Raw genomic sequence first — 14,313 nt, forward strand, 5'->3', positions numbered from 1 at the left:
TGCCTTTCAAGCTGGAGCTGTTTGAATCCGTAAGGCCTAGAAAAAAATGTTTGTACTTGATCCAAAAATGGAGTTACACATTTATCCTTGAAGGAATTAGAACAAGAAGGACTGTTGAAGTTGCAGAGGTGGTACTGATCTGGACTGAGAAGAAATTGGTCCAGAAGAAATCAATACCGTGGACAAAGTCAAGCTCAGGAGAAGCTAGAAGTGCCTGCTTCCTGGCTGGCTAGGACTCTGCCTCAGGTGCACACAGCTGGCTGGAGTCCCTGAGTGGAGAGAATAAGCCTGGAGTAGGACTTTGGTCCTTTTCCTGAAAATTCCTCCTCCTGGTAAACTAGCATCCTGCCCATGCGGCCTTCACGGTTTTAAGCCCCAGCCGATGGCATAGTTTGGATTTTTTTCTGACTCAAGGAAGACAGTTTTGATTAAGACAAGATATCTTCCTTGCTCCAGTATTAGCATTTGGGCTTATGGGATGGTGGAGGAGTAGCCAACTGACTTGCATCTAAGATGTGCTTGGGACTCGGCAGGTTCTCCTTTGCCCACAGCACAGCACCGCAGTGGAGCTTCCTGACTGAAGCTCCATAGACAAACTCAGCAGGGGGCCGGCAATACAAATCCACTTGTGTGGTTTAAACTGTGGAAATCAACTCTTGCTATCAACCGGAGCAGCCTATTCAAACTATTCGTGTCAGTTTTCCCTCCCAGGTTTTTCAGAAGCCAGAAGCTGTCTGTCTGCACAACATTGGTCTTGTCTGTTTGTCCTGCCATGCGGCTAAATGGCTGCCTACTGAATTGCATCCATCTTTAATGGCTGTTTGTATGCATCTGGTTGATTGTTCTTGAAGGGAAGTGTCTGGGAACTGTATCCAAAAGGCACAGCAATTTCCCCACTTTCATTGGAAACCAGAACCATTGTGCCAACTTGTGATAAATATCTTGAAAATTAGATTGTTTCCTCCAAAGCTGGTGGTAGCAGCCTTGACTGTTTTCTTTCATTTGTGAAATAATATCTAAAATATTTGCAAAGATGCATTTCCAAGCCTGGAGAGAATTTATTTCGTCGTAATAAGTACTGAAAGCACATTTCCTCCCATCAAATGAGATTTTACATGAAATCTCTAAATGCAACGCCAGGGTTTTTTTCCTATTATTTTAAATCCATCTCCAGGGTGGGATGAAGACAGCTTAAACATGAACTCCTCACAGATGTCTTCTTGCATCATAATAGTCTTTAGTTCTTTTAAAAAGTGGCTGTTCTCTTTCTTCTTTTCACTCACTGCCCCTTTTGGCCACTTGTTACCTACCCTTGCCTCCCGCAGCCACCCTCTTAGGCTTGGAGGCCAGGCTGGGCCCCGGGTACCATGCGTGGTGACAATGGCCCACGTTTCTCTCTTAGCCGTGCCTCTGACTCCTCACGCTTTCTGTTTAGAGGACTCGGGGCCTTGAGGTCATTGAAGAATTCCTGAGCATAGTGCTAATGAATGATCCAGGGCTCTGATTGCCTTGCTTAGAATCTGGAGTGTGGGGGAGTCACAAGCCTTTAGTTTAAGAGAGAAAGAGAGAACCCCAAACCCCGCCCAGCCCTCCTAGGAACCTGGAGCCAATCTAGGTTCTCTGCAGTAGGCACCGAAAGGAAGTCTGTCTGTTCCGGCTGGGGAGTCACAGCGGGTGGATGGCCTTCACAGAGAGTCGACGCAGAGGTGGCACCAGCTGCCGAGCCCCATCGGGGCCTCCAGGCCCAAGTCTTTAGTGTACTGGAGGAAAGAGCTGGAGAGGGGAAGTGAGGGAGAAGCTGAAGCATCAGTGTTGCTGGCACTTCTCTGAAGAGAGGCAGGGTCACTGGGCAGCCTCTGGACACCGAGCAGTTGCTTCGGACCTTGCTAGGCCTTTTCGGCCTGGTACCTTGCAGAATGTGGACCCGAGGGTCTGTCTGCGGGCTGGTCTGCTGCAGATACACCCCGACTTAGGACCCAGTGAACCTGACTTCTAGGGTCAGCTGTCTGGCCACTGTCTCTTGTGATCCTGGACAAGTCTTTGCCTCGATTTCCCCATCTGTACCAGAAGAGGGAGGAAGCTGCCTTATAGTCTCTAGTTTCCCTCCCTATATTAACATTTTCAGATGCTAACCATGCATCTTATGATCAGGGTGAGGAGGTAAAGAAAAGGGTTGTTGGCATTTCGCTCAGTTACTGGCTCCATTTCCTGAGCTGCCTGTAGCCGCTGTCTATCCCCTGCACCTCCGTCCCAGGGGCTTCCAGGCCCAGATTCCCATCTGACCCTCACACGATTCATGTGAGGGACCAGAAAGAAAGGGGATCTGTGCCATTTTGCCTGAGGCCCAAAGAGGCCCCGCGACGTGTTTAAGATGGGAAGCGGAACCCAGGTCTCTGGCTCCCATGCTGCCCCTGCTGTTTTTCTTAGACCACCAGCTAACAGTGCTTTGCAAACCTTTGCTTGTCATCTTTGGCCTGCCATTAGGGCTGGCATCTGGGCCTGAGTGGCACATGTCTGTAAGGTGTTTCTACACTCTGAAGCTGTCACCTGCTGAAATTGCTGCAAAACCAGGCCATTTATCCATTTCCCTCCTCCCTGGCCCAGCATTGCTGGTTATGCTTGTATGAAAAGTCTAGGGACAGTTCTGTTGTTATAGTCGTTTGAAGGGGAAAAGAGCCTTGCTGGCATGTGGTCTTCGGGGCCACAGCCAAGTGGTGGGCAGGGATCAGCAAGGAGACTAGCTGCTCTTCCCTTCCCTCCACCGGCCGGCGCTAGAGCCGCCCCAGGGCAGCTGAGCAGCAGCCCGAGCAGACAGAAGGTGCAGAGGCCAGGTGCCCACTGAGTGGCAGGTAACTTGGGGGCGGGGGGAGAAGAGAACGTTTTTCACATCAGTGGCATGCACACCAAAGCAACAGGAGGGAGCGCGGGGCATTCCCAGGGAGCAGCAGTAGTGCTGGCGAAAGGAGGGTCGGCCGGAGCTTGAGGTTCTGTGTCTGCACCAACTTGATGAGCTGTTTATTGATTATGTGGGTCACTGGGGAAAGTTCACCAGCACTGCTGTGTCAGCAATAGGAGAAGAGGCCCACTGACATCCCATCTCAAAAGGAGCCAGTCTTGCAGAGAGTGGAAGATGTCAACTTTTTTTCTCCAAAGGCTTAAAAGGTGCTGCTTCATCCTTTCTCTAAAAGGAACGTCTTTCTAAAACCCCAAGTTAGATTAAGGAGTGATGACAATTTAGACCTTATTTAAAAAGCTTAATTAGTATATCATTCACATGCCATCCAATTCACTCTTTGAAATTGTGCAATTCAGTGAGTTTTAGTGTATTCACAGGGATGTGTGGCCATCACCACAATTAATTCTAGAACATTTCATCACTCTCAAAAGAAACTTTGTATCCATTAGTTGTCCCTCCACGTTGTCCTCTTCCTCCCAGCCCTAGGCAGCCACAAATCTACTTTCTGTGTCTAGGGATTTGTCTATTCCGGACATTTCATATCAGTGGAATCACAACATGTGTGTGGTCTTCTGTGCCTGGCACCTTTCACCTTGCATAATGATTTCAAGGATCATCCATGTTGTGGCAGGTGTCGGCTGTTCATTCCTTTTTATGAAGGACTAATATTCCATTGTAGGGAGAGACCACGCTTTGCTTATTGTTTCACCTATTGATGGACATTTGGGTTGTTTCCACCTCTGAGTAATTATGAATAGTGCTGCTGTGAACATTCATGCACAGGTCTTTGTGTGGACATGTTTCTAATTTTCTTGGATATATACCTGAGAGTGGAATTGCTGGATCACATAGCTACTCTGTGTTTAACTGGTTCAGGAATCACCAAACTGTTTTCCACTCCCACTAACAACATATGAGTGTTCCAGTCTCTCCACATCATTTTGGGCTTTTTAAAGTTAACTTTTAAAAACTGAAAGTGGTGTTCTAGAATATTGCTATATTCATTAGCACAAGGCCATAATTATATGCCTTGCAGACTTGCAGATGCACAGAAATATTGGACATGTTATGCATTCCCAAGGACTCATGGGCTCCAGCACACCGAGTCATCAAGGCTCTAGGCCGAGGGGCTCCTTCAGAGGGTTCTAGTCTAGCCCTCCACCCAAGCTTGAATCCACTCTGCAGGTCCCTTCAGCGAACAGCTCCTGATTCCCTGCTGAGGGCTCCGAGCTCTGTGGAGCTGCAGCCATGTATATGGCTTGCTTCCTTCTCTCACGGGGCTTACAGTCTAGAGGGGGAGCCAGATGCTAGGCAAGTGCTTCCTGCCAAGGGCAACGGGGACACAGAGGGAGGTCTTCATACGCACCTGTACAAATGTTGGAGGCAGCCAGTGAAATGTCATCTGTAAAGTGCCATACCAGATGCCTGGCTCATAGTGGGCACCTGGTGGTAACAGTTATGTTTCTGTATAGACCTTTGCATGTTATACATGAGGAAACTGAGTCTCTATGGTCAAGCAGCTTCCCAGAGCCCCAGAGCCCATGACTGAGAAGCTGGCCTTCCTGCTTCAGGGACTGTCATTGGTCTCCAAAGCCCTGACTGCACTGACATCTGAAGCCTGGCCTTCTTAACCCTTGACCTGCCTGACTCCAGCCTGTGACTACCTGCCTTTCCCAGGTCTGGATCCTGCTGGACCAGGGCATCCTACTTGGCTCATGCCCAGCTTAACACCGAGATTGTTAGTGGCAGATAGTACCTGCTAACTGCTAGCCAGGCCCTTTTAGAGTGTGGGGAATCTGCTGTGATAGGAGCCCAAAGTGCCGTGATTGATGGCCACGGCTTGATGGCTCTGTTCCACACGCATCAGCAGCCCCACGTCCCTTCACTCCATCCAGGCTGGAACTGGGGAAGGTAGAGTGGCCTGAGCCTCCTGGTGTGTATGCAGCCAACCATCAGCCCGCGGGAGTCTTCCCAGAGGGGCCTCCTCCGCATCGCTTCCTCTCCACTCCCACAGGGCCACCCCCCAGCACACTTTTGCCTGCAGAAGTTTGTAAGGGGTTCATTTCTCTCTTGAATCAGCTGGACGGTCTAGGGGCCGGATGACGGGGACTTTTTCAGCCCCTCAGGGTTGCTCCCTTTCTTCCCTGCCCACTGCCTTCAGTTTACCTACTTTTCTTCCTCTGTCATGCCTGGAGCCGGGCAGCAATGAGCTGGCAGTTTGAAATGGATGGCAGGGATCTAGTAGAATCCCCAGGTCTGGGAAGCGAGAGGTAGGTACCAGAGGCCGTGGCTGACGTGGGGAGGCATGAGTCACTGATGACCCCAGAGGTAAAGGATGCCCTCAGCTCAGGCTGCTATCCCCCAGGAGGCTTCTCAGTGTGGGTGGCTGCGGGCTTCTGGGGGTGTGCTCAGAATCTGAGGGGGAAAGACAGACTGTCCACAGGCCTCTGCTCTGAACCGGAGGTATCAGTATACCCCTTGCCCTCCCCCGCACCCCACATGCACAGGCTACGAAGCCACAGAGCACAGCATCTCCTTGGGACGTCTGCTTACTCAAGGCTGGGGGTGTTTGCTGTCTGTCTGAAAGCCAACATGGACAGAGTATGAAATATGCAAAGTTGAATTCACGTGCATTTGTGAGGATGAAATCCAAAGTGCACGCGGCAGATGGCTTTGGGGTTCACCTACAGCTGTGGATTGGGCTTGGGTGAGGAACACGGCTGGGGCCACAGGCTTCCAGCACAGGAGCTCAGGCGGGGACGAGCCCACACAGGCCTCCGGGCCAAGGTGGCACACCCCTCTGTGGGCAGAAAGCCTCGCCCCAGGGCTGCTTCCCAGGCCCACGTTCATCCAGAGGGAAAGAGCAAAGAAGCCCGTGGCCAGAAGCTGCTTGTGCTGCGGGTGAGAGCCCCCTTCTGACACGGAGCAGACAAAGTTGGTTTCCAGGGGAGGTGCTCTCAGCCGTGTCCCCTCCGTTGGCCACGCTCCCAGCCCTGGGTCCAGCCTGTACCCAAGGGGGTGACGTGGTGGTGGGCCAGTGTGCTGCTGCTGCAGACCAGCGAGTCTTTTTCAGTTGACAAAGCTCTTGGCCACTACCCCCCAACCTGTCCTCTTCATGTTGGCTGCTGTAGCCACAAAGGAACACGGCAAGAAGTCAGCAGAGTGCCCTGGAGTGGAGTCTTCAAAAGCCAAAAGTGGTCATTTGTTTCTTTTTCTTTAGGGCTGAGTGGGTAGCTTGTCTGGTGCCGACAGGTTTTATGTTGCCAGCCCTTAAACGAGATCTGGGCCTCTTTCCCCACAGGCTCAAGATGATAGGCCAGGGGGTTAGTGACAGCCTCAGCCCTAAATGAGGTCCCTCTTTCCATTTTTATTTGGGCACGTTGTACATTACATGCCATTTTGTTTTGTCGGGGTGTCTCTAGATGCCAGTACTTGAGTGAGGTCACAGCTGAGGCCTTGGACTTGGCCTCTGAAACACTCAAGAAAGATTTGGTGGGAATTGTTTTTTAAAGAATAATGTACAAACGTCACTAAATTGCTTGAAAAAAGAATGCTACATGGGACGTGTCCAGAAGCAGTCAGAGGATGCAGCACTTTCCGAGATCTGGACAGGCAGCTTCTTATTTTGAAATAATAATAGATTCACAGGCAGCTGCAAACACGGTACATAGAGCCCTCCAATGGTGCATCTGATGTAACAGCTCTGCACTATCAACAATGGGAAACTGATACAGCTACAGGTTTTGTGGACACACACTTCCATTTCTCTGGGATAAATGCCCCAGAGTGTAGTTGCTGGATCATATGATACTTGCAGGTTTTCGTTTTATAAGAAACTACCAAACAGTGGCAGTGTTTGTGCCATTTTACATTCTCCCCAGCAATGTATGAGTGACCCAGTTTCTCCACATTCTCACCAGCTTTTGGTGTTGTCACTGTTTATTTTAGCCATTCTCATAGGTGTGTAGTGGTATCTCTTGGCAGTTTTAATATTCAGTTCTCTAATGGCTACTGATGTTGCACATCTTTGTGAGTGCTTATTTGCCTTCCGTAGAAACTCTTCAGGGCATGTCTTTTCATGTCTTTTGCACATTTTCTGAATACATAGTTTGTTTTGAGATTCTTTATTTATTCCGGATACTAGCCCTTTATCAGATAAGAGGTTTGCCAAGATTTTCTCCCGGTCTGTACCATGTTTCTTCATCCTATTCACAGGATCTTTCACAGAGCAAAATATTTCATTTTTGATAAGATCTGGTTTATCAGTACTTCCTTTTATGGGTCTTGCTTTTGGTGTCAAGTCTAAGAAAGAACTTTTTGCCTACCTCTACAGGCTGAAGATTTTCTCCTACTTTAAAAAAAAACTTGTATAGTTTTACATCTTAATATAACTCTGTGATCCCATTTGGAGTTAAATTTTGTGTAAAATTTCAAGTTGAGGTTGAGGCTCAATTTTTGCCTGTTGATGTTCAATTGCTCCACAATCACATGTCACCAAAGCTGTCAGCACCACACTGCACTGCTTTTTGGCACTTTTGCCAAAGACCAGTTTGGCATGTTTGTATGGGTCTATCTCTTGGTTCTATGTTCTGTTCTGTTCTGTTGATGTACGTGTCTGTCCTTCTGCCAATACCATGCAATCTCAGTTAACGTAGGCACATAGTAAGTCTTGAATCCAAGTAGATTGATTCCTCCCACTTTATTCTTCTTTGTCAAAATGGTTTCAGCTCTTCAACTTCCATTGCCTTTCCATATAAACTTGACAGTAATCTTGTCTATATCTACAGAAAAATCTTGCTGGGATTTTGATAGGAATTGGTTAAAACTGTGTATCAGTTTGTGAAAAATTGACATCTTTTCTATGTTGAGTCTTCCAATCTATGAACATGGAATATCCCTCCATTCACTGAGATCTTTGATTTCTTTCATCAGTGCTGTATAGTTTCTAGCATGCAAGTCCCATACATGTTTTGCTTGATTTTCAATGAAGAATTTTTTTAGCAATAGTTAAATGGTATTGCATTTTTAACTCCAGGGTCTATGTATTGATTATCACTGTATATAAATGCAATTGATTTTTATGGTGATCCTTGTACAGGCATATCTCAGCAATATTGCAGGTTCAGTTCCAGACCGCTGCAATAAAGCAAGTCAGATGAGGGGTTTTTTTTGGTTTTCCAGTGCGTATAAAACTTCTGTTTATACTATACTGTAGTCTATGAAGCGTGCAATAGATTATGTCTATAAACAACTTATGTACCTTCATTAAAAATACTTTATTGCTAAAAAATGCTAACCAGCATCTGAGCTTTCAGTGCGTCATCTTTTTGCTGGTGGGGGCAGAGTTTCTTACCTTGGTGTTGATGGTTACTGACTGATGAGAGTGGTAGTTGCTGAATGTTTGGATGGCTGTGGCAATTTCTTAAAATAAGACAATGAAGTTTGCTGCGTTGATGGGCTGTTCCTGTCATGAATGATTTTTCTGTAGCATGCAATGCTGTTTGATAGCATTTTACCCACAGTAGAAATTCTTTCGGAGTTGGAGTCAATCCTCTCATATACTGCTCCTGCTTTATCAGCTAAGCTTATGTGATACTCTCTAAATCCTTTGTTGTCATTTCAGCAGTCTTCACAGCATCTTCACCAGGAGTGACACCACTTTCTTTGCTCATCCGTAAAAAGCAAGTGCTCATCCAGTCCACTCCAATTCTAATTCTTTTGCTATTTCCACCACATCTGCAGTGACTTTCCCCACTCAACTCTTGAGCCCTCAAAGTCATCCACGACGGTTGGCACCAACATCTTCCAAACTCCTGTTACATGTTGATGTTTTGAATGAATGAATGTTCTTAATGGCATCTAGAATGATGTATCCTTTCCTGAAATTTTTCAATTGGTTTTGCCTTAGATCCATTAGAGAAAACAGTATCTATGGCAGCTATGGCCTTAAGAAATATATCTCTTAAATAATAAGACCTAAAGATTTAAATGACTCCTTGATACATGGGCTGCAGGATGGATGCAGTGTTAGCAGACATGCAGACAACATGAATCTCATTGTCCATCTCCGTCAGAGCTCTTAGGTGACCAGGTGCATTGCCAATGAGCAGCAATCTTTTTTTTTTCTGAACAATAGGTGTCAACAGTGGGCTTCAAATATTCCGTAAACCATTCTGTAAACAGATGTGCTGTCATCCAGGCTCTGTTGTTCCATTTCTAGAGCAAAGGCAGAGTAGATTTGGCATAATTCTTAAGGGCCTAGGGATTTTTGGATGGTCAGAAACACTGGCTTCAACCTAAAGTCACCAGCTGCACTAGCCCCTAACGAGAGAGTCATCCTGTTTTGAAGCTTTGAAGCCAAGCATTGACTTCTCTCTAGCTGTGAGAGTCCTAGATGGCAACTTCTTCCAATAGAAGGCTGTTTTGTCTACATAGAGAATATGTTTAGTGTAGCCCCCCTCATCGGTGATCTTAGCTAGATAATCTGGATGACTTCTCCATGAGCACTTGCTACTTCCCCTTGCACTTTGATGTTATGGAGACGGCTTCTGTCCTTAAACCTCATGAAACAACCTCTGCTAGCTTCCAACTTTTCTTCTGAAGCTTCCTCACCAACCTCAGCCTTTACAGAATAGGCTTTGGTTTAAGCAAATATGGTGGCTGATTTGAACTGTGCAGATCATTAAAATTTTCTCCGTATCATCTATAAGGCTGTTTTGCTTTCTTTTCATTTGTGTGTTCACTGGAGGAACACTTTTAGTTTCCCCCAAGAACTTTTCCTTTACATTCACAACTTGGCTGTTTGGTGCAAGAAGCCTAGCTTTTTTGGCCTTTCTCAGCTTTAACAAGCCCTTCCTCATTAAACTTAATCATTTCTAGCTTTTAATTTAAAGTAGGAGGCATGTGATTCTTTCTTAGAGGCCATTGTAGCATTATTAATTGGCTTAATTTCAATACTGCTGTGTCCCTGGGGCTAGGGGTCCTGAGGAGAGGGAGAGAGTTGAAGGATGGACTGATTCATGGTGCAGTCAGAACACACACAATGTTTATTGATTAAGTTTGTCTTAATGTGAGCAGTTCATGAAGCCCCAAAATATTTACAATAGTAACATCCAAGTTCACTGATCACAGATCACCGTAACAAATATGACAATAATGGAAAACTTTGAAATACCAAGAGAATTACAGAGACACGAAGTGAGCAGATGCTGTTGGAAAAATGGTGCCAATAGACATGCTCTCAACATGCAGGGTTGTCATATACCTTCAATTTGTTAAGAAATGCATTACCCACAATAAAGCAAAGCACAATAAAAGGAGGTGCGACTGTATCCTGAGAACTCACTTATTAGTTCTAGGTGTTATTTTATAGATTTCTAAAGATTTTCCACATAGACAGTTACATCAACTACAAAAAGAAATAGTTTTACTTCTTTTCTAATGTGCCTTTTATTTCATTTTCTTGGCTTAATGGACTAGCTAGAATTTCCAGGATGATGTTTTTGGTTTTTATTTGTTTGTTTTAAATTGAGATGTATTTGACATACAATATTGTTTAAGGTGTTACATGTTGATTTGATACAAGCCAAGAGGAGAGCAGACATCCTTCCTTGCCTTCTTAACAATCTTGGAAGCATTCAGTCTTCAATCATTGTGATGTTAGCTTAGGTTTACTGTGTAGAGGTTCTTTATCAAGTTGAGGAAGTTCCTCTCTGTTCCTGGCTTTATGAGAGTTTTTATCATGAATGGGTGATGAATTTTGGGAAGTACTTTTCTGTAGCAAATGATTGGGTCATATGATTTTAATTGAATTTTCTTTTGTCTTGAGATAATTGTAGATTCACATGCAGTTGTAAGAAATAATGCAAGTAGATCGTATGTACCCTTAAGCCAGCTTCCCCTAATTATAACATCCTGCAAAACTATATGGTACAACATCACAGCTGGGATGCTGATGTTGGAACAGTCTAGGTACAGAGCCTTTCCATCACCACACATATCCCTTATGTTGCCCATTTATGGACACATCCACTTCCTTCCTACACCCAACCCCTGCTTAATCCGTAGCAACTCCTGATCAGTCCATTCCTATGGTTTTGTCGTTTCAAGAATCCTATGTAAATGGAATCACACAGTATATACATTCGGGGGATTGCTATTTTTCACTCAGCATAGATCTCTGCAGATTAATCCAGGTCATTGTATCCAATGGACATTTTTATTGCTGAGTAGTATCCCGCGGTGTACATGTACCAGTTTGCTTAACCATTCATCCACTGAAGGATTTCTGGGTCGTTTCCAGTTTGGGGCTATTATGAACAGAGGTACTATAAACACTTGTTTGCAAGTTTTTGTATTGAACACAAGTTTTCATTCCTCTGGGATAAATACCCAGGGATGTAGTTTCTGGGTCATATAGTAGTAGTTGCAGATTTAGGTTTTAAAGAGACTACTAGTTTTACAGGGTGGCTGTACCAGTTTGCATTCCCTCCAGCACTGTGTGAGTGATTCAGTTTCTCCCACTGCTGCCAGTATTTGGTATTGTCGCTATTTTTTTTTTCATAAAGGTGAATCTTGCACAATTCAGTGGCATTTAATACATTCACAAATGTACTAAACCATCACCTCTATGTAGTTCCTAATAAGCATTTATGTCACCCCCCCCAATAAGACCCCATACTCATTAAGCGCTTATTGCCCATTCTCCCCTCCCCACATCCCCAGGGCAATCACCAATCTGCTTTCTGACTCTGCATATTTGCTTATTCTGGACATTTCATGTAAATGGAATCATGCACTATGTGGCCTTCTGTGACTGGCTCCTTTCACTTAACCTAATGCTGTGAAGGTGCATCCACCTTGTCGTAGCATGCGTCAGTACTTCATTCCTTTATATGGAATGAATAACAGCCCGTAGTGTGGACATGCCAGAATTTTGTTTTTCCATGTATACATCAGTGGACATTTGAGTTGTTTCCACCTTTCGGTTATCATGAGTGATGCTGCTGTGAACATCAGTGTTAGAAGGATCACTGTGTCTTGTTGGTGGGTTGATCCTTGTGTCATTGTGTAATACACCTCCCTGTCCCTGGTAATCTTTTTTATTCTGAAGTTAACTTTTTCTGCTGTTACTGGAGCTACCCCTGATAGTATTTTTTATTAACATTTGCAGGATATATTATTTTCCATCCTTTCCCTTTCAACTGGCCCATACCATTATGTTTGAGGTAAGCATCTTACAGACAGCATGTAGGTGGGTCATTTTTTTTCACTGCATCAATCTGTCCTTTAATTGGTATATGTAGATTATTTTCACTTATTCAGAAGTTAGTGCTTAATTCTGCCAACTTACCTGGTTTGGTTTGTTGTCTGTTTTTGTTTCTCCATTTTATTTGCCCTGACTTCCTGTGGGTTACTTGAACATCTTTTAGAATTCCATGTGATGATTCATGTCGTGTTTTTGCACGTACCTTTTTGTACACCACCTGGAATGGTTGCTCTAGGTATTACATTGTTTGTACCTGACTTACGATGGTCTACTGGTGTCAACATTTTACCAGTTTGAGTGAAGTATAGAAACACTACCGCTTTCCACCTCCTTAACCTGCCTGTTTATAATGTAATTGTTAAATATTTCTTGCACGTACATTTAGAACCACAGCATGCAAGTGTTATAATTGGTGCTTCAAACCATCAAACATGACTTAGAAAACTTGAGAGGAAAAGGAAGGTATTGTATTTACCTATATTATTTTTTCTCTTTTTATTCTTTCTTTCTTAGTGATGTCCAAAATTCCCTCTTTTCTGCTTAAAGAACTTCCTTTTCCCTGCTCCCAGGAGAGGTCTGTTCTTAACAACTCCTCTTAGTTTCCCCTCATCTGATAATGTGTTGATTCCCCTCGCACACCTGAAGCATACTTTCATATGCTGCAATAGGGAAGGCGGGGACAAAGTCCCCTTTCTGCCATGTGGGCATTGAAGTCCAGCTTCCCCACTCAGACTTCATTGATGCCAGGAAGGTTGGGGCTTCCTACTACTGCTGGGAAATGGTGGTAGTTCCAGATCTCCGCCAGGCTTCCACTGGTAGCATCCTGACTGGGATGGGTAGGAGGGCCTCAGTACTGTTCCCCAGGTGGTCTCCACTGACAGTGGCAGGGATGGGATGGAGACTCATTACCACTGTGCAAGGGCAATGGTCCTCTCTGTTAGAGCTCCTCTGATGCCGCCCTAGTGGAGACAGGAGAGAAGAGTCCTGACCACCATGCCCCACCGGGACTTTGCTGCTGCTGGAACGGGGTGAGACCACACTGTTCTCTGGGGTGGTCTGCTGAATGACAGCGGTTCCTGTGTAGCGATTTTCTGTCTTGGTAGGCTGCCCCTTTCCTGGTCCTCTGCTTAAAGAAATCAGGCTTTTGTTGGGGCCTTTTTGGGTTGCTCGCTTCTTCAGGCCCACATCTGAGATGTATGAGGCCACAAGGAAACGCAGGGGGCTCACCTCTGTGTTGTGCCTCAGGTTCCAAGGTCCCTAGCCAGGCTGCCGCCTTCTCTCCACCTTTCACGGTCTTTGGTTTGTGTTACACAGAATGTCCAGCAATTTCAGTTGTACTCAGTGGGAGAATAGGAAAAGTACCTCCATTTTTCCAGAGGCAGAAGTCTGGACATAGAAATTTTCGAGTCTGATACTGTCCTGCAAAAGAGATTTAGGAGGAGAGCGTCCCTCACGCATGACTGCTTTAGTGGGGCTCTTACTGCATGTCTACATCATGAAAAAAACAAAAAGAAATGAAAAATAAAAGCAAAATTGAAAAAATAAAACCAGCTTTACCTGGGTCTGCATGCGTCTGCTCATCTGTCACGGAGGGCATGTGGTGGGGTGGCCATGACCACAGCCTGCTCGGTGAGGTTTTGTAAGCCAGGGCACTGGGATTTCGTGAGCCCCTTCTGACATCGTTGCTTCCGCCCACCGACAGTTGGGTTATGCCCTGTTAGTCCGCCCACCTGGCTGGGTGCTCACGGAGCCAGAGTCGGGAGCGGCCCCTTCTGCGGGCCATAAAGCTTACCCTAGTGCAGCTGAAGGGGCCGGCAGCCAGCCCCTGACCCAGGCGCCATGGTTTTCATGTCAGAGAACAGAAGAGCCTTTCCCCAGGCCCCACTGCATTCCACAAAAAAGCAAAGCCAGACCTAGGACGCACATTCCCTGCCTTTCAGCTCAGTGTTGTTTTAGTCACACAGGCCGCTTCTCCACCCACCCCTCGGCTCTCCAGTAAACTGCTCTGCCCAGTGGCCAGGGACTGCCGTCTCATCCCAGCCAACTGTGGCGCAGAAGCGCCCCTCGTCCCCCGGGCTGGGAGGGGCTG

At 45.9% G+C, this 14,313-nt stretch overlaps 1 protein-coding gene across 7 annotated transcripts in view; it reads left to right on the forward strand.

Moving 5' to 3' along the window:
* The window catches only part of MAMLD1 (mastermind like domain containing 1), a 111,829-nt gene that overhangs the window by 44,283 nt on the left and 53,233 nt on the right, over window positions 1-14,313 (forward strand). The gene's annotated exons all lie outside the window — the stretch shown is intronic.

Source organism: Manis pentadactyla, chromosome X, assembly GCF_030020395.1.
Source record: "Manis pentadactyla isolate mManPen7 chromosome X, mManPen7.hap1, whole genome shotgun sequence".
NCBI lineage: Eukaryota > Metazoa > Chordata > Mammalia > Pholidota > Manidae > Manis > Manis pentadactyla.